Consider the following 26189-nt stretch of genomic DNA (forward strand, 5'->3'; position numbering starts at 1 on the left):
CGACACAAATTATAAGGGTAAAAATACCCTAATGGGAGTTATCTACTGGCCCCCAAACAGTAGGGTGTAAGTTGAATCAAAAGTTAAAATTGGCATGTAGCAAAGGTAATGCTACGGTGGTTATGGAAGATTTCAAAATGCAGGTAGACTGGGAAAATCAGGTTGGTACTGGACCTGAGAGATACCGCCGAGATGGATTGTTAGCGAATCTTGTACTGGAGCCTACCAGGGGAAGGCAATTCTGGATTTAGTGTAGTGTAATGAACCGGATTTGATAAGGGAACTCGAGGTAAAGGAGCCATTAGTAGGTAGTGACCATAATATGGTGTTTTAATCTACAATTTGAGAGGGAGAAGGGAAAATCGGAAATGTCAGTATTACAGTTGAACAAAGGGGACCATGGAGGCATGAAGGAAGGGATAGCCAAAGTTAGAAACATAGAAACATAGAAAATAGGTGCAGGAGTAGGCCATTCGGCCCTTCGAGCCTGCACCGCCATTCAATATGATCATGGCTGATCATCCAACTCAGTATCCTGTACCTGCCTTCTCTCCATACCCCCTGATCCCTTTAGCCACAAGGGCCACATCTAACTCCCTCTTAAATATAGCCAAATGAACTGGCCTCAACTACCTTCTGTGGCAGAGAATTCCAGAGATTCACCACTCTCTGTGTGAAAATTATTTTCCTCATCTCGGTCCTAAAAGATTTCCCCCTTATCCTTAAACTGTGACCCCTTGTTCTGGACTTCCCCAACATCGGAAACAATCTTCCTGCATCTAGCCTGTCCAACCCCTTAAGAATTTTGTAAGTGTCTATAAGATCCCCCCTCAATCTTCTAAATTCTAGCGAGTACAAACCGAGTCTATCCAGTCTTTCTTCATATGAAAGTCCTGACATCCCAGGAATCAGTCTGGTGAACCTTCTCTGTACTCCCTCTATGGCAAGAATGTCTTTCCTCAGATTAGGAGACCAAAACTGTACGCAATACTCCAGGTGTGGTCTCACCAAGACCCTGTACAACTGCAGTAGAACCTCCCTGCTCCTATACTCAAATCCTTTTGCTATGAATGCTAACATACCATTCGCCTTCTTCACTGCCTGCTGCACCTGCATGCCTACTTTTAATGACTGGTGTACCATGACACCCAGGTCTCGTTGCATCTCCCCCTTTCCTAAGCGGCCACCATTCAGATAAAAATCTACTTTCCTGTTTTTGCCACCAAAGTGGATAACCTCACATTTATCCACATTATACTGCATCTGCCATGCATTTGCCCACTCACCCAGCCTATCCAAGTCGCCTTGCAGCCTCCTAGCATCCTCCTCACAGCTAACACTGCCCCCCAGCTTCGTGTCATCCGCAAACTTGGAGATGTTGCATTCAATTCCCTCATCCAAATCATTAATATATATATCGTAAATAGCTGGGGTCCGAGCACTGAGCCTTGCGGTACCCCACTAGTCACTGCCTGCCATTGTGAAAAGGAACCGTTTACTCCTACTCTTTGCTTCCTGTCTGCCAGCCAGTTCTCTATCCACATCAATACTGAACCCCCAATACCGTGTGCTTTAAGTTTGTATACTAATCTCTTATGTGGGACCTTGTCGAAAGCCTTCTGAAAGTCCAGATATAACACATCCACTGGTTCTCCCTTATCCACTCTACTAGTTACATCCTCGAAAAATCTATAAGATTCGTCAGACATGATTTACCTTTCATAAATCCATGCTGACTTTGTCCAATGAATTCACCACTTTCCAAATGTACTGCTATACCATCTTTAATAACTGATTCTAGCAGTTTCCCCACTACCAACGTTAGACTAACTGGTCTGTAATTCCCCATTTTCTCTCTCCCTCCCTTTTTAAAAAGTGGGGTTACATTAGCTACCCTCCAATCCTCAGGAACTACTCCAGAATCTAAAGAGTTTTGAAAAATTATCACTAATGCATCCACTATTTCTGGGGCTACTTCCTTAAGTACTCTGGGATGCAGCCTATCTGGCCTTGGGGATTTATCGGCCTTTAATCCATTCAATTTACCTAACACCACTTCCCGGCTAACCTGGATTTCACTCAGTTCCTCCATCTCATTTGACCCCCGGTCCCCTGCTATTTCCGGCAGATTATTTATGTCTTCCTTAGTGAAGACAGAACCAAAGTAGTTATTCAATTGGTCTGCCATGTCCTTGTTCCCCATGATCAATTCACCCATTTCTGACTGCAAGGGACCTACATTTGTTTTAACAAATCTTTTCCTCTTCACATATCTATAAAAGCTTTTGCAGTCAGTTTTTATATTCCCTGCCAGTTTTCTTTCATAATCTATTTTCCCTTTCCTAATTAAGCCCTTTGTCCTCCTCTGCTGGACTCTGAATTTCTCCCAGTCCTCTGGTAGGCTGCTTTTTCTGGCTAATTTGTACGCTTCATCTTTTGTTTTGATACTATCCCTGATTTCCCTTGTTATCCACGGATGCACTACCTTCCCTGATTTATTTTTTTGCCAAACTGGGATGAACAATTGTTGTAGTTCATCCATGCAGTCATTAAATGCCTTCCATTGCATATCCACCGTCAACCCATTAAGAATCAATTGCCAGTCTATCTTGGCCAATTCACGTCTCATACCCTCAAAGTTACCTTTCTTTAAGTTCAGGACCCTTGTTTCTGACTTAACAATGTCACTCTCCATCTTAATGGAGAACTCAACCATATTATGGTCACTCTTGCCCAAAGGGCCACGCACAACAAGACTGCTAACTAACCCTTCCTCATTACTCAATACCCAATCTAGAATAGCCTGCTCTCTCGTTGGTTCCTCTACATGTTGGTTTAGAAACCTATCCCGCATACATTCCAAGAAATCCTCTTCTTCAGCACCCTTGCCAATTTGATTCACCCAATCTATATGTAGATTGAAGTCACCCATTATAACTGTTTTACCTTTGTTGCACGCATTTCTAATTTCCTGTTTGATGCCATCCCCAACTCCACTACTACTGTTAGGTGGCCTGTACACAACACAATTCCCACTAGAGTTTTCTGCCCCTTAGTGTTTCGCAGCACTACCCATATCGATTCCACATCCTCCAAGCTAATGTCCTTCCTTTCTATTGCGTTAATCTGCTCTCTAACCAGCAACGCTACCCCACCTCCTTTCCCTTTCTGTCTATCCCTCCTGAATATTGAATATCCCTGGATGTTCAGCTCCCAGCCTTGGTCACCCTGGAGCCATGTCTCCGTGATCCCAACTATATCATAGTCATTAATAGCTATCTGCACATTCAACTCATCCACCTTATTACGAATGTTCCTTGCATTGAGACACAAAGCCTTCAGGCTTGTTTTTACAACACTCTTACCCCTTATACTATTATGTTGAAAAGTGGCCCTTTTTGATTTTTGCCCTGGATTTGTCTGCCTGCCACATTTCACCTTGCTACCTATTGCTTCTACCCTCATTTTACAGCCCTCTGTCTCTACGCTCACACATTTAAGAAACCCTTTCCCTTTAACTCCATCCTCAACTATCCCATTCGACACCCCCCCCCCCCCTTATTCAGTTTAAAACCACCCATGTAGCAGTGGCAAACCTGCCTGCCAGAATGATGGTCCCCCACCTGTTAAGTTGCAATCCGTCCCTTTTGTACAGTTCCCCCTTACCCCAAAACAGATCCCAGTGATCTAAGAATCTAAATCCTTGCCCCGTGCACCAGTTCCTCAGCCACACGTTCAGGTCCCGTATCTCCCTGTTCCTGCTCTCACCAGCACGAGGAACTGGAAGCAAACCGGAGATAACAACCCTGGAGGTCCTGCTTTTCAGCATTTTTCCGAGCTCTCTAAAGTCACGCTGCAGAATATTCATCCCTTTCTTTCCGACATCGTTTGTGCCGACATGCACTACCACTTCCGGCTGTTCACCTTCGCCCTTGAGGATTTTCTGCACTCTGTCCATGACATCCTGGATCCTGGCACCAGGAAGGCAGCACACCTTCCTCGAATCCCGTCTGTTGCCGCAGAAACCCCTGTCCGTACCTCTCACAAAGGAGTCTCCCACTACAATGGCATTGCCTGACTTAGGCCTTTTTGGTTTTGGCTCAACAGCCCTATTCGCATCGCAAGCCAGTCCACCGCTCAGTGTAAAAACGTCTTCTGTCCCGACAGCTTCTAAGTGGGTGAACCTGTTCACAAGAGGTACAACACCCGGGGACGTTAGCATTCCATGCTTCCCTCCCTTTCTCACTGTCTCCCACCTTCTCTCTTCCAGTACCTTAGGTGTAACAATCTTACTGTAGGACTTGTCGAGGAACGACTCCGTTTCTCGGACGAACCTGAGGTCATCCACTTGCTTCTCCAGTTCCCCAACACGGTCCTACAGGAGCTCTACCTGGATGCACTTGCCACATTTGTAGCAGCCAGAGGCACCAGCGGTGTCCTTGACCTCCCACATACTGCAAGCATCGCACTGAATCAGCTTGCCTGACATCTCCTTTTTTCATCTCTCCCTCTCAAGCGTATTGCATAGTCTCCTCCCCTCAGCTTCCTCGCCAAAGACTCACACTTTACTCACAGGGCACTTCCCTCACAAGGCCGCTCCCCAATTGCCTAATTTACCAATTTACAAACCAAATTCCTCAGTTTTCAACTGTTTTCCCTACATTGATTCACTTCTCTCCTCCCACTTGGGCTAGAGCCAATCAGTCTTATCTCTTGCTAAGCTTCTCCTGCTGTTGCTTCCAAATCTACAGCAGCTCTGAGTAAAGTCTGCCTGTGATTTGCCTCTCCTTTTCAACTGTTTTCACCCCTCTGACTCACTTCTCTCCTCCCAATTGAGCTAGAGCCAATCAGTCTTATCTCTTGCTAAACTTCTCCTGCTGTTGCTTCCAAATCTACAGCCGCTCTGAGTAAAGTCTGCCTGTGAAAGTTGACTGGAAAGAAGAAGAGCGGCGGGTGAACAGAGAAGAGAAGAGGAGGCTTCCGGTGGCAGTGAGAGAGTGAAGACGTTTAATTGTTGAGAGAAACATCAAACTTGAATTTGCACGTCTCTCAGAGTGCGCACAAGTCGAGCTCTCGGCGGCCGACACCAGAGAGAGGCTAAAGTTGCTGAACCTGGAAAACTTGCAGGATTTAGGACTAGTTGAGGGGATTTAGCTGCGGGAGGTCGTTCGAGTCACCGCGGAGATTCTAGAGGCCCATGGCTTCAGAGAGCGGTGGGGCTGAGGGTGGTGGGTGGCAGACTGTAGGTAAGGAAAAGGGGGGCTCTAAGAGAGAGGCATCGAGCGAAAGACCCGAAATGTCAGGAGACGAAGGAAGTAAAGTTAGGAGAACTAGAATTATTGAAGAATTCGTCGTGCTGTTTAAAGTTAAAGGAGTAAATCAAGGAGATGCAGGATTTAGAGCAGTGAATCCATTAAAAATTACCACCGCTTTGGAGAGCCAGATAGGCAGGGATTTTCAGGCTAAGATTCTGTATAATGGGATGTTAAGAGTTTGTTGCAAAGACAGAAAACAGTTTAATGATGCTAGGGGTGTGGGGAAATTGGTGGTCAAGGTGGAGAGTTTGGTCCCTAGAGGAAGACAGCCGGGAATAAAGGGAGTGGTCTATGGGATGTATGATGGCTTGTCTGAGAAGGAGATCTTAGAAAATGTTAAGGGGGCCCAGGTAACTGATGTTGTGAGATTTAAGAGTAGGAATGGAGTCAGGGACCCGCCAGTCCTGCTTACGTTCAAAGATGGAGTACTGCCACAGAGAGTGTTTCTTGGGAGTATGGCGTATCAAGTGAGGGAGTACATTAAACCACCGTTGCGCTGTTATAACTGTCAGAGGTTTGGACATGTTGCTGGGTCTTGTCGGGGTAAAAGAAAGTGCGCAAAGTGCGGTGGAGATCATGTAATACAAAATTGCAAGGCAGAGGCTCCTAAGTGCCCTAACTGTGATGGGGATCATGCAGCAGGGTTTCGTGGTTGTGAGCGCTTTGTTCAGGCGAAGCGAGTGCAGGAAGTGAAGGATCAGAACAACGTGTCATATGCAGAGGCAGCTCAAAGGGTGGCTAGAGAACGCGGAGATGTGAGCGCTGGGACTAGAGTGGTGCTAGGAAGCCAGATCACTGTGCCAAACTTGCCGTCGGCTTTTCCATCTGACATGTTGATTTTTAATAAGGAGTCATTTCTGTCTTTTGTTTCTGATGTGCTGGTAGGAGCTAAGAAAGCAGCTAACCGGTCAGATATCATCAGGTTAGTGGTGGGGGCAGCTGAAAGGTTCCTCAGTGTAAAGCAGTTGCCAGAAAAGTTGCATCAATACATGACGGAGAGTCAGTGTATGGAGAGGTCACAGTTGTCGAGAGCTAGCAGTATGGAGTATGTCAGTGAGGTGGATGATGGGGATCCTCATTAACACCATAATGTTTTATATACTTCAATGGAACGCCCGGAGTCTGATTGGAAACGGTCAAGAGTTAAAGAGATTTGTTGATGAATTTAAAGAAGCACCAGAACTAATATGTATCCAAGAGACATGGTTAAAGCCCTGTCTAGATTTTGTAATCCCAGGTTATGAATGTGTGCGATTAGATAGGTCTGATAGGTCAGGTGGGGGTTGTGCAACTTTTGTTAAGACTGGGTTGCAGTATAGGAAAGTTGACATTAATTCTAATCTTGAGGTTTTGGCTGTGGAAGTTAGGAGCGGCCAGAATTCTATCACTGTGATAAATTATTATAACCCCTGTCAACCCTTGATATTGTCAGATTTTGATGAGATAATGGAGAAGGTAAGGTGTCCTGTTATATGGATCGGAGACTTTAATGCGCATAATCCTTTATGGGGTAGTGATCACAGGGATAAAAATGGTGTTATTGTTGAAGAATTTCTAGACAAGTATGAGTTGGTATTGTTAAATGATGGAAGGCCGTCTAGGTATAATATTGTGAGAAACACCTGCAGCCACATAGATTTATCAATTGCTTCATCAAATTTAGCAAGAATTGGTGAATGGGATGTAATGGATAGATATACACTGGGTAGTGATCATTATCCAATTTTATGTAGGTTTGGTAGGGATTTGAGGAGAGAAGTGGAAAAGAAAGTCCCTAGATATAACTTTTTTCAGGCCAAATGGGATAAATTCCAAGAGAAGGCTCTAAGTTTAGTTGGAGAGGTTAATAGTGAGGGTTCTGTAGATAGTTGGAATACTTCCATTAGTCTCATGATTCATGAGGCAGCTTGTTGTACTATTCCTGTGAAGCAGGAACCTAGGTCCCGTATGTCTGTTCCTTGGTGGAATAAAGAATGTGATGAAGCTGTAAGGAATAGGAATATAGCCTATCGAAAATTAAGAAAGTATCCAATTTTGGTCAATGCAATGGAGTACAAGCGGCTAAGGGCAGTAGCAAGACGAGTTGTAAAGGATGCAAAGAGGAATAGTTGGAGGAAGTTTTGTGGTACGCTAGGCCCGGAAACTCCAGTAAGGCATTTGTGGTCAGCTGTGCGTAGAATGTCAGGAGTATACAAAAGAAGTTTGTTACCAGTGTTGCAGAAGGGTGAGGTGGTAGCAGTCTCCAATAAGGAAAAAGCAGACATGTGTGTTGACAGTTTTCAAGCAGTGCATAGATCAGAGAGCATGGGAGTGGAGAGGTGTAGAAAGAGAACTGAGCTGATGGCAGTTAATCAGTGGAAGCTGGAGAGGAGTTTAGTAAATGATAATACCTTTAATCTGTTTTTTACCATAAAAGAGTTGAAGGATGCAATTATGTCTGGGGCAAATACCACCCCGGGGAGAGATAGGTTGTCGTATGAGTTATTTAAACATCTGGATGATATTGTACTTGATGAAATCTTAGCTTTGTTTAATACTGTGTGGGCAGAGGGTTATTTACCAAAGGAATGGAAACATGCAGTCGTGGTCCCTATTTTAAAATCAGGCAAAGAGGCATCTGACCCTAGTTCATATCGCCCTATAGCGCTCACAGCAGTGCTCTGTAAAATTATGGAGAGGATGGTAACCAACAGACTAGTTTATTTTTTAGAAACCAGAGGACTACTTGTTGATGTACAGAATGGCTTTAGGAATGGAAGGTCTACAATGGAGTCTGTATCAGTTTTGGATCAGGATATTAAAAGGGCATTTAGAAGCAAGGAAACAGTAGTGAGTGTATTCCTTGATATTGAGAAGGCATATGATTCTTTGTGGAAGGAGGGATTAATGATTAAAATTTTTGACTTGGGAGTCAGGGGACGAATGTTCAACTGGATTAAGGATTTTTTATTGAATAGAACAATACAAGTAATGGTTGGTAGTGTCAGCTCAGAGACTGTAGAAATAGAGAATGGAACCCCGCAGGGAAGTGTTATCAGTCCAGTTTTATTTAATATCATGATAAACGACATATTTTGTAAATTAGAGAGAGGATTTGGTCCGTCTTTGTTTGCAGATGACGGGGCCATCTGGAAAAGAGGTCGTAATGTAGAGTTTGTTTTAAAACAGATTCAAAGAGTGTTAGTGTCTGTAGAGGAATGGGGGAACACATGGGGCTTTAAAATATCTGCCTCTAAGACTAAATATATGGTATTTGGTTTTAAAAGAAAGTTACCTAAGTTAGGGCTGTATATGTATGGGTCTCTATTGGAGAAGGTAAAGGTTTTTAAGTTTTTGGGTGTTTGGTTTGAAGAGCGTATGACTTGGGCTGTGCATGCAGGTAAAATTGTGTTGAAGTGTGGAAAAGTTCTGAATGTTATGAGAAGTCTGGTTGGGTGTGAGTGGGGGGCCAACAGGGAGACAATGCTGCTAATTTATCAGGCCATGATCAGATCTTCTCTTGACTATGGGTGTTTTGTGTATGGGTCTGCGTCTAAAACTGTTCTGGCTAGGCTAGATGTGTTGCAGGCAAAGGCTTTGAGGCTTTGCTGTGGAGCCTTCAGGACTTCCCCAGTCCCTGCCCTGATTGTTGAAATGGGAGAAATGCCCTTATGGTTAAGGCGCATTAAGCTAGGGTTACATTACTGGGCTAAACTTTGTGGGTGTAATGATACCTTCCCAGCAAGGTGTTTGTTGCAAGAGGTAGATGATGGTAACAAATATAACACATTTTTTGTCATTATAAATCAGTGGGCTAAGAAGCTGGGTTTGGAACAAGGGGGTATTATAGAGCATACAATATGGCTACCTGTGCCCTATTGGGTTCTTCCTGAACTGTTTATTGAGCTTGCTTTTCTTCAGGAAAAAGATAAGCGCGAGGTGACTCCAAGAATAGTGGAATATCTTAATTCAATCAGTGAGAGCACTTTGATTGTTTTTACAGATGGATCTAAAGATCCAGTTAGTGGGAGAGCTGGGTTTGGAGTGTATGTGGAGCAGCTTGGGTTGAAGATTGGCCGGCGCATTTCTGATGGAAGCTCTGTTCTCACGACTGAATTAATGGCAATTCAATGGGCTCTATGGTGGATTGAGGAAGCCAGTTTTAGTGAAGTCATTATCTGTTCTGATTCTGCAGCTGCTCTTGAAACTTTAAGAGTAGGGAAATCTAAAGCACGTCCTGACATTCTAAATGAAATCATGAGTGTGTTTTTTAGAATTGGGTTTGCGTGTAACATCACTTTTTGCTGGGTTCCCGGGCATGCTGGGGTGAGGGGGAATGAGCAGGTGGACCTCATAGCAAAGGAGAGTTTAAGAAGAGAAATAGATATCCATGTATTATTGGGGAGAGTGGAACTGAGAGAAATAATTAAAGAGGGCTTAACAAAAGAATGGCAGAGAGGATGGGAAATGGAAGTCAGGGGTAGACACTACTTTTCTATACAATCTGAAGTTAGGAAAATATGTTTCTGTACATCTTTGTCCCGTAGGGACTCAGTTAAACTGTGTAGATTGAGGTTGGGACACTGTGGGTTAAATTACTATTTGTGCATTGTAGGGAAACATGTTTCTGGCTTGTGTGAATGTGGGAGTAATGAGACAGTTAAGCATGTTTTCCTAGAATGTAAAAAGTACAGGGTAGAAAGAGAAGTATTGTTTGTTAGACTGACAGGACTTGGAGTTGAGGCTTTTTCTGTTTCAACTTTGTTTGGACACAGTGAGAAACATCAACTGATATCCAGGGCTGTTCTTCAATTCCTGCAAGTTACAGGACTGTATGTAAGGATTTAGTTCAAACTTTGACCTGTGGAGGGCAGTAATACGCTAAGCAGCGTCTACACTGCCGGAATCCTACAAGAAGAAGAAGTAGAAGACTGGAAAGAAACCCTAGCAGGGATGACAGTAGAACAACAAAGGCAGGTATTTCTGGGAACTATACAGAAGGTGCAGGATCAGTTCATTCCAAAGAGGAAGAAAGATTCTAAGGGGAGTAAGAGGCAACCGTGGCTGACAAGGTAAGTCAAGGACTGTGTAAAAATAAAAGAAGAAGTATAACATAGCAAAGATGAGCGGGAAGCCAGAGGATTGGGTAACTATTAAAGAACAACAGAAGGTAACTAAAAAGGCAATACGGGGAGAAAAGATGAGGTACGAAGGTAAGCTAGCCAAGAATATAAAGGAGGGTAGTAAAAACATCTTTAGGTATGTGAAGAGGAAAAAATTAGTTACGACAAATGTGGGTCCCTTGAAGACAGACACAGGTGAATTTATTATGGGGAACAAGGAAATGGTTGATGAGTTGAACGGGTACTTTGGATCCGTCTTCACTAAGGAAGACACAAACAATCTCCCAGATGTACTAGTGGCCAGAGGACCTAGGGTGACAAAGGAACTGAAGGAAATTCATATTAGGCAGGAAATGGCGTTGGATAGACTGATGGAACTGAAGGCTGATTAATCCCAAGGGCCTGATGGTCTGCATCCCAGAGTACTTAAGGAAGTGGCTCTAGAAATCGTGGATGCATAGGTGATCATTTTCCAATGTTCTATAGATTCAGGATCAGTTCCTGTGGATTGGAGGGTAGCTAATGTTATCCCACTTTTTAAGAAAGGCGGGAGAGAGAAAACAGGGAATTATAGACCAGTTAGCCTGACATCGGTGGTGGGGAAGATGCTGGAGTCAATCATAAAAGATGATAGCCACACATTTGGATAGCAGTAACAGGATTGGTCCAAGTCAGCATGGATTTACGAATGGGAAATCATGCTTGACTAATCTTCTGGAATTTTTTGAGGATGTAACTGGGAAAATGGACAAGGGAGAGCCAGTGGATGTAGTGTACCTGGACTTTCAGAAAGCCTTTGATAAGGTCCCACATAGGAAATTAGTGGGCAAAATTAGGGCACATGCTATTGGGGGTAGGATACTGACATGGATAGAAAATTGGTTGGCAGACAGGAAACAAGGAGTAGGGATTAACGGGTCCCTTTCAGAATGGCAGGCAGAGACTAGTGGGGTACAGCAAGGCTCGGTGCTGGGACCGCAGCAATTTACAATATACATTCATGATTTAGATGAAGGTATTATGAGTAACAATAGCAAATTTGCAGATGACACAAAGCTGGGTGGCAGTGTGAACTGTGAGGAGGATGCTATGAGGATGCAGGGTGACTTGAACAGGTTGGGTGAGTGGGCAGATGCATGGCAGATGCAGTTTAATGTGGATAAATGTGAGGTTATCCACTTTGGTTTCAAGGACAGGAAGGCAGATTATTATCTGAATGGTGTCAAGTTAGGAAAAGGGGAAGTACATCGAGATCTGGGTGTCATTGTACATTAGTCACTGAAAGTAAGCATGCAGGTACAGCAGGCAGTGAAGAAAGCTAAAGGCATGTTGGCCTTCAAAATAAGAGGAGTTGAGTATAGGAGCAAGATGGTCCTTCTACAGAGCCCTAGTGAGACCACACCTGGGGTATTGTGTGCAGTTTTCGTCTCCAAATTTGAGGAAGGACATTTTTGCTATTGAGGGAGTGCAGCATAGGTTCACAAGGTTAATTCCCGGGATGGCGGGACTGTCATATGTTGTGAGAATGGAGCGACTGTGCTTGTAAACACTGGAATTTAGAAGGAAGGGAGGGGATCTTATTGAATCATAAGATTATTAAGTGATTGGACACGTTGGAGGCAGGAAACGTGTTCCCGATGTTGGGGGAGTCCAGAATCAGGGGCCACAATTTAAGAATAAGGGGTAGGCCATTTAGAACGAAGATGAGGAAAAACATTTTCACCCAGAGAGTTGTGAATCTGTGGAATTCTCTGCCTCAGAAGGCAGTGGAGGTCAATTATGTGGATGCTTTCAAGAGAGAGTAAGATAGAGCTCTTAAAGATAGCGGAGTCAAGGGATATGGGGAGAAGGCAGGAATGGGATACTAATTATGGATGATCAGCCATGATCACAGTGAATGGCTGTGCTGGCTCGAAGGGCTGAATGGCCTACTCCTGCACCTATTGTCTATTGTCACCCTTTCCTTCAGTTCCTCTGTGTTAGATTAAACTATAGGTGGGTAGCGTGATCAAAAAGGATTTCAGCACACTTGCCTTCATTGAGGAGCAGAGGACATATGTTTAAACTGAAGAGGGAAACATTTAATAACAACCTGAAGGGGTTTTTTTACACACAACGGGTGGGGGGTGCATGGAACGAGCTGCTGGAGGAGATAATTGAGGCAGGTACTATCGCAATGTTTAAAAAACATTTTGACAGGTACATGAATAGGACAGGTTTAGAGGGATGTGGGCAAAATGCAGGCAGGTGGGACTAGTTTAGATGGCGCATGTTGGTCAGCATGGGCAAGTTTGGCCGAAGGGCCTGTTTCTACATAATGTGACTCAACGACTCTCCTGTGTTAGATGAAGTTGAGGTTGAAATATGTGCAATTATAAGGCATATTTTTATGAGCTCATGGCATTACTAAGCATTGTTCAGCTGATTTGAAACTTACTGAAGTGCAATCACTAATGTAACAAAGGAAATGCATCAGCCAACGTGAACACAGTTAGATTCCACAATCAGTAATGTGATAATAACCAGACAATGTATTTTGTTGATGACTCAATAATATGTTGGTCATTACCAAAACCGAAAAATAAACATGAGTTGAGACAACAACTTCAACTTGGATCTTATGCTAGAAGATGTAATGGTCCAGAATAATTCAGTAATTATTGATGGCTTCATGGATCGCAAGTCTTCTATATTTATCTCACACCTTCTGTCTTTTGCTCAACTATCTATTCAAAAGAAATCTGCCTCTCCTGTATCCACATATTACTTTCTATCTACCTATCACTCGCCAAGCTTTGTCCTGTCCCTCTTCCTTTCAGCTTTCTCCCCCCTACCCCCTTTCCCACCACACTCAGTCTGCAGAAGGGACTTGAAGTCACCTATCCATTTTCTCCAGAGATACTTTGCTCAGTCCACCTGAACCTGCCTTACACTGTATCTCCCGTTTTGTAACATTTTAATTCTCCTTCACATTCCCACAGGCCTTTCTGTCGTAGGTCTCCTCCATTGTCAGCGTGAGACTACGCACAAATTGGAGGAACAGCATCTCGTACTTCTCCAGAGATGCTGTCTGACGTGCTGAGTTGCTCCAGCACTTAGTTTTGTAAAGCAGCATGTGCAGTTTCTTGTAGCTCCTTTATAATATCCATGTTGGTGTAGCAGATCAGCATCGAAGACTTGTGAACTGTGAAGCCAGAGGAAGGAACATGGGTGGAAGGGGAAGGAGAGAAATGGGTGCATCCAGGTGGGGCACAGGGAAGGGGGGGGGGGGGGGTGTGGGGTGTGGTTGTTTGTAGATTAGTTACTTAAAATTGCAACATTTAATGTTCATGCTGTTACGTTGTAAGCTACTCAAGTGGAGCACGAGGTGGTGTTCCTCATTCGTAAAGCTTTTCACTGTACCTCGATACAAGTGACAATACGTGTGGCTTCACTCCGGTAATGGATGTGACCAGTGCAGTAAGACCATAGAAACATAGAAAAACAGGTGCAGGAGTAGGCCATTCAGCCCTTTGAGCCAGCACCGCCATTTAATATGATCATAGCTGGTCATCCTAAATCAGTACCCTGTTCCTGCTTTCTCCCCAAATCCTTTGATTCAATTAGCCCTAACAGCTATATCTAACTCTCTCTTGAATCTCTCTTGACCAGTATGGGAATGAGAAGGGGAGTTAAAATGGTTAGCAACTGGGAGATTCAGTAGGCCTTGACATATCAAGAGCATAGTGAAATGGTCGCCAAGTCTATGTCTCATCTTGTCAATGAAAATGAGTATAAATATTTATTTAACCAATGTAGCTGCTGCTGATCGCTCTATTTCAGTTCCCTGTATTTTAATACACAATCACAAAGAATTTCCAAAGTCCTCCATGACACTGATTAGCAATCAGTCATAAATAGAGTTATAGTCATGCAGCACAGAAACAGACTCTTTGACCCAACCTGCCCATGCCGATCAAGATGACCCATCTACACCAGTCCCACCTGCCTGTGTTTGGTCCATATTCCTCTAAACCTTTCTTATGCAAGTACCTGGCCAGATGTCCTTTAAATGCGGTTTAAAAGCACCTGCCTCAATTACCACCCGTGGCAGAAACAAGAAACTGCAGATGCCAGTTTACCAAAAAAGACAAAGTGCTGGTGTAATGCAGCAGATCAGGCAGCATCTCTTGAGTACATGGATAGGTGACATTTCAACAGGAACTGGTGAGAGAAAAGACCTTACCTTATCTTACCTTATATTTCCACTCAGCCTCCTGGTCAAAACCTTGCAAGCCAAGGTTTCAACCTTTAACCTCAAAATGCCTGCTCTCAAATAGTTGCTCCACTAGTGTCTACATTGTTATTACACACCATTGGTAGCAGTCATGCAGGGTTGCTTTTTACATCTCCTGCTCTGCTCCTGCTCTCAGCTCCTCACTCACTGCTGAAACTTCCACAACCTCAGTGAATATCTATTCCTCAAGAGAAGGCACGATTAGTAAGTTTGTAGATGACACTCAGGTGGGTGGCAATGTAGATAGTGAAGATGGTTATCAAAATATACAGCAGGATCTTGATCATATGGGCAAGTGGGCTGAGAATGGTTAATGGAGTTTAATGCAGTTAAGTGCAAGGTGTGCATTTTGGGAAGTCAAACCAGGTCACCGAGCTTATGCTTGATCGTGCCAATGTACAGGAGGCCACATCTAGAACACCAGATGCAGTAGATGAGGTTAGAGGAGGTGCATGTAAACCTCTGTCTCACCTGGAAGGACTGCTGGCATTGCTGGGTGGATGTGAGGGAGGAGGTATAGGGATAGGTGTTTCCCTCCTGGGGTTGCAGGAAAACCCTGGTGGGTGGTTTGGGTGAGAAGGAATGAGTGAACCAGTGGCTTGGGGCATGCTGGGACCATACTGGACCTCTTAATTAAATGGCACTCTTTTAGAAAGAAGGTGAGTAGAAACTTATTTAGTCAGAGGATAGTTAATCTGTGGAACTCATTGCCACAGAGGGCTCTGAAGGCCAAATCAGTGAATATTTTTAAGGCAGAGATCGACAAATTCTTGATTAGAATGACCACCAGGGGGCGCCGCAACAGCTGCCTTGCCAACAGTCTGTCTCGTCTTTTCTCTCTTTTGTTGTTTTTAGTTTGCGTTAAATGTATGTTTTAATGTTCTTTAGCTTTGTTTTATGTGGGGGGTGGGAGGAGGGGGGTTGGGGGAAATTTATTTTAATCTCTTACTTCAACGGAGATGCGTTTTTTTTCCATATTGTATCCCCCTACGCGCTGTGACCTAACATCATGGAGTTGGCGGCCTCTTGCCAGGGGTCGACTTTTGGAGCTCCAACCGCGGGAGCCTGCGGACAACATCGTGGAGCTGGCGATCCCTGTCGGGTATCGACCTCGAAGCTGCAATCGCGGGAGCCTGCGGACTTTAACATCGTGGAGCTCGTGGTCCCTTGATTAGGGACCGACTTCGGGAGCTCCAACCGCGGGAGCTTCGACCGCCCCAATTGCCAGAGCTTCGACCGCCCCGACGCGGGAGCTTCGACCGCCCCGACGCGGGAGCTTCGACCGCCCCGACGCGGGAACTTCGACCGCCCCGACGCGGGAGCTTCGACCCGCGCCCGACGCGTGAGCATCGACCGCCGCCCCGACGCGGGGAGCTTCGACCGCCCCAACGCGGGAGTTCTCGACCACCCCCAACGCGGGAGCTTCGTGACCTCCCGTGCCAAGTCCGTCTGGTGAGCTCGTCGACGATCGCCCCGACGCGGGAGCTTCGATCGCCCCGACGCGGGAGCTTCGACCGCCCCGACGCGGGAGCTTCGACCGCCCCGACGCGGGAGCTTCGACCGCCCCGACGCGGGAGCTTCGACCGCCCCAAATGCGGATGGTTCAACTGCCCCAACACAGGAGAATAAAGACGAAAGAAGATGAGACTTTATTGCCTTCCATCACAGTGAGGAATGTGGAGAATCCGCTGTGGTGGATGTTTATGTTAACTTGTATGTAGTTGTGTGTCTTGGTGCTTTTTTTTAGTATGACTGTATGGTAAATCGAGTTTCACTGTATCTTAATTGGTACACGTGAACGGGTGAACCCTTTGAGAACGGGTGTCAAGGGTTATGAGGAGAAGGCAGGAAAATGGGATTAGGAGGCAGAGATCAGCCATAATTGAATGGCAGAGTAGTCTCGATGGGCCAAATGACCTAATTCCTATAACTTGTGAACCATGGAGTTGTGGAGGGAGCAGTCTTTGCATGAAGCTGAAAGGGGTAGAGATGGGATTATGTGACTGGTGGTGGGATAACATTAGAGGTGACGGAAATGTTGGAGGATTATGTATTTGATGCGAAGTCTGGTGGGGGTGAAACATGAGAGCCTGGGGAACTCTGGGATGAGGAGAAGCAAGTGCAAAATTATGGGACACAGCGGAGACGCAGGTGATGAATCCATCTATGACAGCAGGCGGGAAACCACATTTATTAAAGAACGAGGACATCTCGGATTTTTTGGAATGGAAAGCCTCATCTTGGGAGCAGATGCAGCGGAGATGGAAGAATTGAGAGTAGTACCTGCAGGGGGTAAGGCGAGTGGAAGTGTAGTCCAGATAACTGTGGAAGTCGGTAGGTTTGGTGTAGAAGTCAGTCGATAGTCTGCCCCTGTGACGGAGAAGGAGACGGAGAGATTAATAAAGGGGAGAAAGGTGTCCGAGATAGCCCAGGTGAATTTGTGGGCAGGGTGGAATATAGTGAAGTTAATGAAATCAATGAGTTCTGCAAGGGTGCAGGAAGCATCCCCAATGCAGTTGTTGATATTGCAGAGAAAGAGTTGGGGGATGGTGCCAGTGTACAAGCACTGTTGATTGTAACTGACAAAAAGGCAAGCATAGTTTAGGTATGTTACAATACTTACCTTCAGCAGCGCTGCAATTCTGCCACTGGCCGTGTGCGCGATTTTGGCGCCTTGGAGGCGGGGCGGGGTTAAAACGCGTTTTTTTTCCTACCTTGTCCTGGAATATAGTTGATTGGAGTGCAAGCTTTTGCTGAAGAATCGTTCCGATGGGCGTTCTGTGTATTTTTTTTTTTAAATGCACGACAAGTTCAGTGCTGGATTAATTTTAAAATCGGCTTCTAAAGTCGTCAACGCCGACAACGGGGACGGATTTCAGGTACGGGACAGGTAAAAGAAAGCCGTTTATTTTATGTATAAAAGTGGTCCTTAAGATGCCTTTAATTCACATTTTAAGTTGCGAAACGGTGATTTAGTCCCCATACGAACCGGCAGTGTTTTTCCTGCCGATATGGGGTTTAAATTGACCGCAAACCGCAACGTTCCAAATGATCGCGTTCCAGAAAAACCCACTCGCAAGATGATTGAAATGGCCATTAATTTACAGGTATTAAACATTAAATTCCTTCCATTTGGCCTGTTAATCCATGACAATGAGATTTTAAAAATATGTTATATTGTGAATTCTTGTGTGAATGTTATTTGGACACTTAGGCTATTTAAAAATGTTAATCTCTTAAGAAATTGATAGATGTTTAGATCTAGTAATTGAATTTTGTAATTAGCTACAATTAGGTAACTAACTAATTATATGCTTTAATTTCAAGTCATCTAAGTAAGATTGTTTCATATTTGTTTCAGAATGCTTCAATCTATAATAACTGAACATTTCTTTCAGTTCTCTTAATTTTTAAGAAAGTTATGTGCTTTTAACTGTCCTCGATCACAGCTTTTGAGTTAAGTCAATGGAAAAGCAATAGGGAACAAGATGCTAATTTCCGAGTATGAAAATGGCCATAACCTTTTTAATACTGATATGAAAGTGAATTAGGTGTCAAATTAAGCTTATTTTTATGCTTTATCTGATGGGATAAATTACAGACTAGATTTTTAAAATCTCAAAATTTTGTAACATTGCTACATAGTTGTATAGAATATGGGATGTTATGTTACAGTTGTACGAGATGTTAGTGAGACCCCATTTAGAGTATTGGGTTCAGTTTTAGTTACCATGCTATAGAAGGGATGTTGTTAAGTTAGAAGGAGTGCAGAGAAGATTGATGAGGATGTTCCCAGGACTTGAGGACCTGAGCTATAGGGAGAGATTAGGTAGGCGAGGGCTCAAATCCTTGGAGTGCAGGAGGTTGAGGGATGATCTTATAGAGGTGAATAAGGGGAATGAAGAAAATAGGTAGGGTAATGCAAAAGGCTTTTACCCGGAGCAGGGGTATCAAGAACCAGAGGACATATGTTTAAGGTGAGAAGGGAAAGATCTAATAGGGATCTAATAGACCCTGAGGGACAATGTTTTCATACAGAGGGTGGTGGATAAATGGAACAAGCTGCCAGAGGAGGTAGTTGAGCCAGGTACCTTAGCGACATTTAAAAGACATTTGGACAGGTACATGGATAGGAAAAGTTTAGTGGAATATAGGCCAAATGCAGGCAGGTGGGACTAGTGTAGATGGGACATGTTGTGCAAGTTTGACCAAAAGGTCTCCTTCCATGCTATATGACTATGACTCCATAACAAATAAGGCTGTCACAGTAGGGGATTTTAACATTACCAACATAGACTGGAACTGCCACTATGCCAAGTGTTTAGATGGAGTGGAATTTATCAAGTGAGTTCGGGAAAGTTTCCTCAGGCAATATGAAGAGAACCCAACTGAGCAGGGCAAGTGACTAATGTGTCAGTGGGTGAGAACTTTTGAACCATACAAAAGGACAGGCCCACAAGTTATAGTTATAAAATGGGGCAAGGCCAACTTTGCATTAGGCAGGAACTTATAAAAGTTGATTTGAGTAGGCTGATTGCAAGCAAAGGGATATCCAGAACGTGGAAAACTTTTAAATGCGTGATATATTATTTACATACCTTGAAGAGTTAATGATACATATATTAAAGTGAAGGGCAAGGCAGATAGGAGCAAGGAATCCTGGATTACGTGAGAAATTGAGGCTTTGTCTGTCTCCTCAGATTCTGGTGAACTTCTACCGCTGCACCATCGAGAGCATCCTTACCAACTGTATCACAGTATGGTATGGCAACTGCTCTGTCTCCGACCGGAAAACACTGCAGAGGGTGGTGAAAACTGCCCAACGCATCACCGGTTCCTCGCTCCCCTCCATTGAGTCTGTCCAGAGCAAGCGATGTCTGCGAAGGGCGCGCAGCATCGTCAAGGACTGCTCTCACCCCAGCCACAGTCTGTTTACCCTCCTCCCATCCGGGAGGCGCTACAGGTCTCTCCGTTGCCGGACCAGCAGGTTCAGGAACAGCTTCTTCCCTGCGGCGGTTACACTACTTAACTCTGCACCTTGGTGATTGCCAGTCACCCACCCCCCTTCCCCCCCCCCCCCCCCTCCGGACACTCCTTCCCCCAGAAAAATTGCACTACTGCTACTGTATGTACATATATTTTACTGTTCCATTATTCTATGTTCGCTCTTCTGGGGAGATGCTAACTGCATTTTGTTGTCTCTGTACTGTACACTGCACAATGACAATAAAGATTGAATCTGAAAAATCTGAATCTGAATCTTTGATCAGGAAAAGCAAACATGGGTCAGATACAGACAACTGGGATCAAGTGTATCCCTGAAGGAGAGTTGGGAATCAGAGAGCACATCAGAGAGCATTCCTTAAGAAGGGATTCATGAGGGAAAAAGGGAGCATGAGATAGCTCTGGTGGATAAGATGAAGGAAAATCCGAAGAGATTTTGAAATACATTAAAGGGAAAAGAGTAACTAGATAGAGAATGAAGTCCCTCAGAAGTCAAAGCCACATTTATGTGTGGAGGTGCAGGAGATGGGCAAGCTCCTCAATTAGTATTTCATAAACAATGCAGTGGTCAGACAGCATCTGTGTAGGGAATGAAGGAACAACATTTGGTTTGGAACCTTCTTCAGAGTCATGAAATGAATATTTCTTCTCTGTTTTTACCATGGAGAAAAACATGAAAGCAAGGGAACAGGATAGTTAAAGGAGATGTCTTGAGGACAGTCAGTATTATGGTCGAGGTGGTATTGGCAATTGCACGCTGTGCGGCAGAAGCTCCCAGGATGCCGCATACTGTGGGGAGAGAGCTGCCGAGCCGGCCACCAGTCAAAGACAATGATGATGGTTATTGAGATGTACAGCAGGATCTTGATTAGTTGGGCAAATGTGCCGAGAAATGGCAAGTGGAGTTTAATTCAGACATGTGTGAGGCATTACAATTTAGGAAATCAACCCAGGGCAGGACCTTCACAGTGGATGGTCGGGCCCTGGGGAGTGTTGTAGAGCCGAGGGATTGTGGAAAGCAAGTATATAGTTCCTGAAGGTGGCATCACAGAGAGGGTGGTAAAGAAGGCTTTTGGCATGCTGGCCTTTATTAATCAGTGAATTGTGTATAGAAGTTGGGACATTATGCTACAAGTGTTCAAGGTGTTCACGTTAGGAGTATTGTTGTTAATTTTGGTTTCCCTGCTATAGGAAAGATGCCAGAAAGAGTGCAGGGAAGATTTACGAGGAATGGTGCCAGCACTCGAGGTCCTGAGCTGTTGGAGTGGTTAGGCAGGGTAGGAATTTATTACATGAAACGTGGGAGGCTAAGGGAAGATCTTATAGAGATGTATATAATTATGATGAGAATAGAATGTGTGAATGGACAGTCTTTTTCCCACGATAGGAGAATTAAGAAGGCATAGGTTTAAAGTGCGAGAGTAAAGATTTATTAGGAACCTGAGGAGCAACTTTTCCACATGGATGGTGGTGGGTTATGTAATGAGAAGTCAGAAGAAGTAGTTGAGGCAGGTACAATAATAACATTTAAAACATATTTGGACAGGAACATGGATAGGAAATGTTTGGAGGGTTATTGGCCAAGCATGGGCAAAATGTAACTAACTTGGATGGCCATGTTGGTCGGCATGGACAAATTGGGCTGTAGGGCCTCTTTTCTTGCTGTATGACAAACTGATAAAGAGAGAATTTTAAAAGGATTTCTGGCATATATAAATCTACTGAATTCCAGTAAATGAAAATACCCCCCAAAAATGTAATGAGTACTGGGGTTATCTCTTAGCAGAAGGATCAAAGATCATGGAACATAGATTAAAAATTACATGCAAAAGGATTGGAGGGAAGATGAAGATATGCATAGTGTGTGAGGGCTCTGGATCTCACTGCCTGAAACTGATGAAGAGGCAGTACTTTGCAAATAAGTGGTGATTGATATATCTTGAAGAACCAAGATATAGCGCTGGAAGGTGGGATTAGACTGGAAAAACTCGTTTTCATCTGGCACGGACACACTGGGCCACGTATCCTTCTTCTGGACATAAGTTTTCTGAGACTCCATTTTAATTGGAACCAATAACTTTTTTTTGGTCATAAATGCCTTTGGCAGGAAATCAGATTAATAAAAGGAAATGTGCCAAATCCAACTTTAACCAAAATGAATCAAATGACATTTTGAAAACTCTTATGCACTTATTTCTACACAGAGCAAGAATAAACCCATAAAAGGTCACTCGACAACATGGTCATTGACCACAGGAATTGCAGACTTTCCAAGCAAACACTAAATTCCAAACTTCCTTTTAGAGATCATCCATAACCTTCTATAAAAAAAACTACATTTACTTTTCATCTAAATACTTATCTGGAATGATGATGATTTCATCGGTCACGGATCCTCTCAACAGCTTGACTCACAGTGACTTCAGTGCAAGACCAGTGATTTCCTTGGCTTTACCAATGCCAGCAGATGAAGAACCATTAGCATCAACTATCACATTAACCAGGGAGCAGTTAATGACATGAAAATAAAACCTTATTTCATTACCTTCGTTACCTTTATTACCTTTGAGAGTATCATTACACATAAGAACTTACTAAGTCGCACAAGGATTTTGTGAAAAATAAAGCGATTAATATCACAAAGACTTCAAAAATAGGAAAGGTTATGTGGAACAAAATATATTTCAGTGCACAATAGAATATAGATCAATCGGTCACAGGACCAGGCGTTTAGCCCACCGTGTCTGTGTTGACCATGATGCCAATCTAACTAATCACATCTTGCTGCACGTGGTCTTTCTTTATCTCTCTATTCCCCACAAATCTTGGGTGTGCATGTCTCTGAAAATCTGTCCTGGGCCCAACACATTGATGCAATCACAAAAAAAGCTCATCAACATTTCTGCTGCCTCAGTTTGAGGAGTTTCAGCATGCCTCTCTCAAACTGCTACAGCATGGCAGAGAGTATACTGACATGTATCACGGCCTGGTTCAGTATCTCGAATGCCCAAGAATGATGGTCTGCAAGAAGTGGTGGACACTGCCCCGGTTTACCATGGATATTGACCTCCCCACCATCAAAAGGATCTGCAGAAAGCGTTGCCTCAAGAAGTCAGCTAATATCATGAAAACCCCACACCACCCTGGCCAAGCTCTCATCTCACTGCTATTATCAGGAAGAAGGTACACGAGCCTGAGAACCATTACGTCCAGGTTCATCATCAACCATCGAGTTCTTGAACCACACTGTACAAATCCAACCACAATCATACCTCTGCAGTGAATTACAATGGACCTCTATAGGCTCCACTATGTACTACAGTTTTTACTATTATGGTCTATTATGAAAAGTAATTGTAGGGTTTTTATAGAAGGTTATAGATGATCTCTAAAATTATTACTAATAATTATTTGCATTATTGTTTATTATGTGTATTATTGTTTATTTGTCGTGTGCTGCATTAACATCCTCATATTCTGCAGCAAGTAAGAATAAAACTGTTCCATTTCCAGTGCTTATCCCAATTAATCTTTTGAACAAGAGGACAACATTTGCAACCCTTCAGGCTTCTGGTGCCTCGTCTGTGGCCAATGAAGATGCAAAATGTATTGTGATTTTCTTAATGACAATTTAAAGAATATTACTACAATCCAATCAGCATGATGTTGAAAGGAATATTTGCAAAAATGATATAAAGTCATCCCTTATCAGATGCATGATATGGGAGAGGATGCCACTGGAGGAGCCTATCAGGGCACCCATGATAGTTTAAGAAAGGACTACAGATGTTGGTAAAATCAAAGGTAGACAGAAAATGCTGGAGAAACTCAGCTGGTGAGGCAGCATCTATGGAGAGAAGGAATTGGCAACGTTTCTGGCCGAGACCCTTCTTCAGACTGAGGGGGAGGGAGTAGGACAAAGAAACAAAGTACACGGAGACAGTGCGACTAGTGGGAGAACTGGGAAGGTGGGGGGGGGGGGGTGGGGGAATGAAGAGAGAGAGCAAGGACTACCTGAAGTTAGAGAAGTCAATGTAGTGGGATCCCTTTGGAGGTGGTGAAAATGTCGGAGGATTCTATGCTGTATATGACGGCTGACCAGAATCACAATCAGAATCACAATCAGAATCACACTTTATTCGCCAAGTATGTTTTGCAACATACGAGGAATTTCATTGGCCAGGTCAGTCATAAAATTAAAAGCAACAGATCAATCAAAAACACATTTTAACATGAACATCCACCACAGTGACTCCTACACATTCCTCACTGTTATGGAAGGCGAAATAAAGTTCAAGTCCTTCCTTAGTTCTTCCTCGGTCGTGGGCCTCAAGCCTCTGTTGACGGGATGATCTTACCTCCCATAGCCGGCGGCTTTCAGGCCCTCCGCGTCGAGGTGATCTGCTCCTGCATCGGGGGGATGTCAGCTCCCCCGCGCCAGGCGATCGAACCGCACGTCGGGGCTGGTGAACCTTCCGCGACGTTGGAGCTCCCGACTCGGCCTCACCCGAGACTGCAAACCCTTGGTGTTGGTTCCACGGTGGTCGCGGTCGGAGCGATCCCAGGCAAGGGATCCGCTCCGGTGTTAAGTCCACGCCCCGCGGTGGGGCTCACGACAGTCCGAGGAGGCCTCCAGCTCCATCGATGGTAGGCCGCACAGCCTGGAGAATGTGATCCGAAAATTGATCATATCTCCGGGAAGGTAAGAACCTTAAAAAAAGTTTCCCCCGATCCCCTCCCCCCTCCCCCACATAAAACAAACTGAAGAACATTAAGACAAACTTTCAACAAACTAAAAAATAACAAAAAGAAAGAAAGAAAAGAAAGAACAGACTGCAAGGTGAGGACAAGGGGGACTGTAACTGTCCTCCCTACGTGTTTGTGAACAGTAGAACGTAGGTTGACAGCCAGCCAAACTCGATTCAATAACGAAACGCGAGTCAGGAATTTAGCATCTCAGCTCTCAAGTTTAATGACTTTCCAGTGCTGTCACATTCTTGTCATTGAAAAATGAGTGAAAACTATAAAGAAAAAGGAAGATACACAAATTACTATCCTTTACAGAAATATACATTTAGCTGGAAATAAACAAATCTTCTGATACAGTGAAACTAGGGGGCACCCGGAGGAGGGAGATGGCAGCCCTGCCGGCAGTCTGTTCGTTTTTTCATCCCTTTTGATATTTTTAGCGTTTGTTTAAAGTTTGTTTTAACGTTCTTCTGTTTGTTTGATGTGGGGGGAGGGGGGTGGGGGGGGGAAGGGGGAAACTTTTTTTTTTTCAAGTTCCTACCTTCCCGGAGAGGTGATCAAGTTTAGAATCACATTCGCTGGGCTCTGCGGCCTACCATCGATGGAGCTGGAAGCCGCCTCAGACTGTCGTGAGCTCCACTACGGGGCGCGGACTTAACATCGGAGCTGATCCCTTGCCTGGGATCGCTCCCACCGCAGCCTGCGGACTCACCATCAAGGGCTCGCAGACTCGGGAGAGGCTACAATGGATTTCCAACACCGCAGAAGGTTTGTCCAACCCTGACGCGAGGTTTGATCGTCCGGCGCGGAGGATCTGACATCCCCCTGATGCGGGAGCTAAACGCCTCGACGCGGAGGGCCCGAACGCCGCCGGCTATGGGAGTCAAGACCGTCCTTTCAATGGGGGACTCGAGGCCCCCGACCGAGGAAGAACAACAAGGAAAGGATTTGGAACTTTATTTTCGCCTTCCATCACAGTGAGGAATGTGTCGGAGTCACTGTGATGGATGTTTATGTTAAAATGTGTTTTCTGTGTGTTGCTTTTTAAAATTGTATGACTGACCTGGACAGTGAATTTCACACCAATTGTATGTGACAATAAATGAACTTATGAACATATAGGGCAAATATACAATAAACAATATACTTAAATCCAGCTCATGCCACTGCAACCGATTCGCTGTATGTTAGCTATGCTACAACATGGCTGCATACTAGCAAACTGAACATTCACAAATGCTATGGAGTTAAACATCATCCGTCATAAATACTCTCCAATATAGGATTCTAAGCATGTAAACAAGAATGAACACAGCCATTGCTTTCTTAAGCGTAACAAGCTAGGATTGGAAAGGATTGCTTCTGATGTTAAAGCATGGCAGACAAACAAAAAGACAGGAGACTACCTCCTGCTTCCTACTTCCTACTTCCTACTTCCTGTGTGCAACGGCCATTTCACAATAAATGTCCAACAGATGGCGCTATTGCACATGAATTCAAGTGGACGACAGAATACCTGGCATCGATAGATGCCACTAATAACATCAGCTAAAGTAACCTCAGGATCCTTGTCTGCTCGCTAGAGTCCTTGTCCATCTTCAGCTCTCTACTTGCCACGATTAAATTTTATCCGTTGTTGGATCTAAGCTGTTTTGCTGGTCCACGGATGGTGAAGAACCGGCGGAGGGCATTAATACAGCTGGAAGTGTCCATGGACTCTATCACTTCAATATGTACTGCTCG

The 26189-nt window shown here is 44.3% G+C and overlaps 1 long non-coding RNA gene across 1 annotated transcript; it reads right to left on the bottom strand.

Annotated features, from left to right (window-relative positions):
• Positions 1-683: 683 nt before the first annotated feature.
• LOC116979491 lies at positions 684-25900 on the bottom strand. Its single transcript, XR_004413737.1, has 3 exons — positions 25760-25900; positions 24555-24718; positions 684-715 (listed from the first exon to the last, which is right to left on the bottom strand). It is a non-coding gene; the product is annotated as an uncharacterized LOC116979491 (long non-coding RNA).
• Between the last annotated feature and the right edge of the window lie 289 nt (positions 25901-26189).

Source organism: Amblyraja radiata, chromosome 1 (genome assembly GCF_010909765.2).
Source record: "Amblyraja radiata isolate CabotCenter1 chromosome 1, sAmbRad1.1.pri, whole genome shotgun sequence".
In the NCBI taxonomy this organism is placed as follows: Eukaryota; Metazoa; Chordata; class Chondrichthyes; order Rajiformes; family Rajidae; genus Amblyraja; species Amblyraja radiata.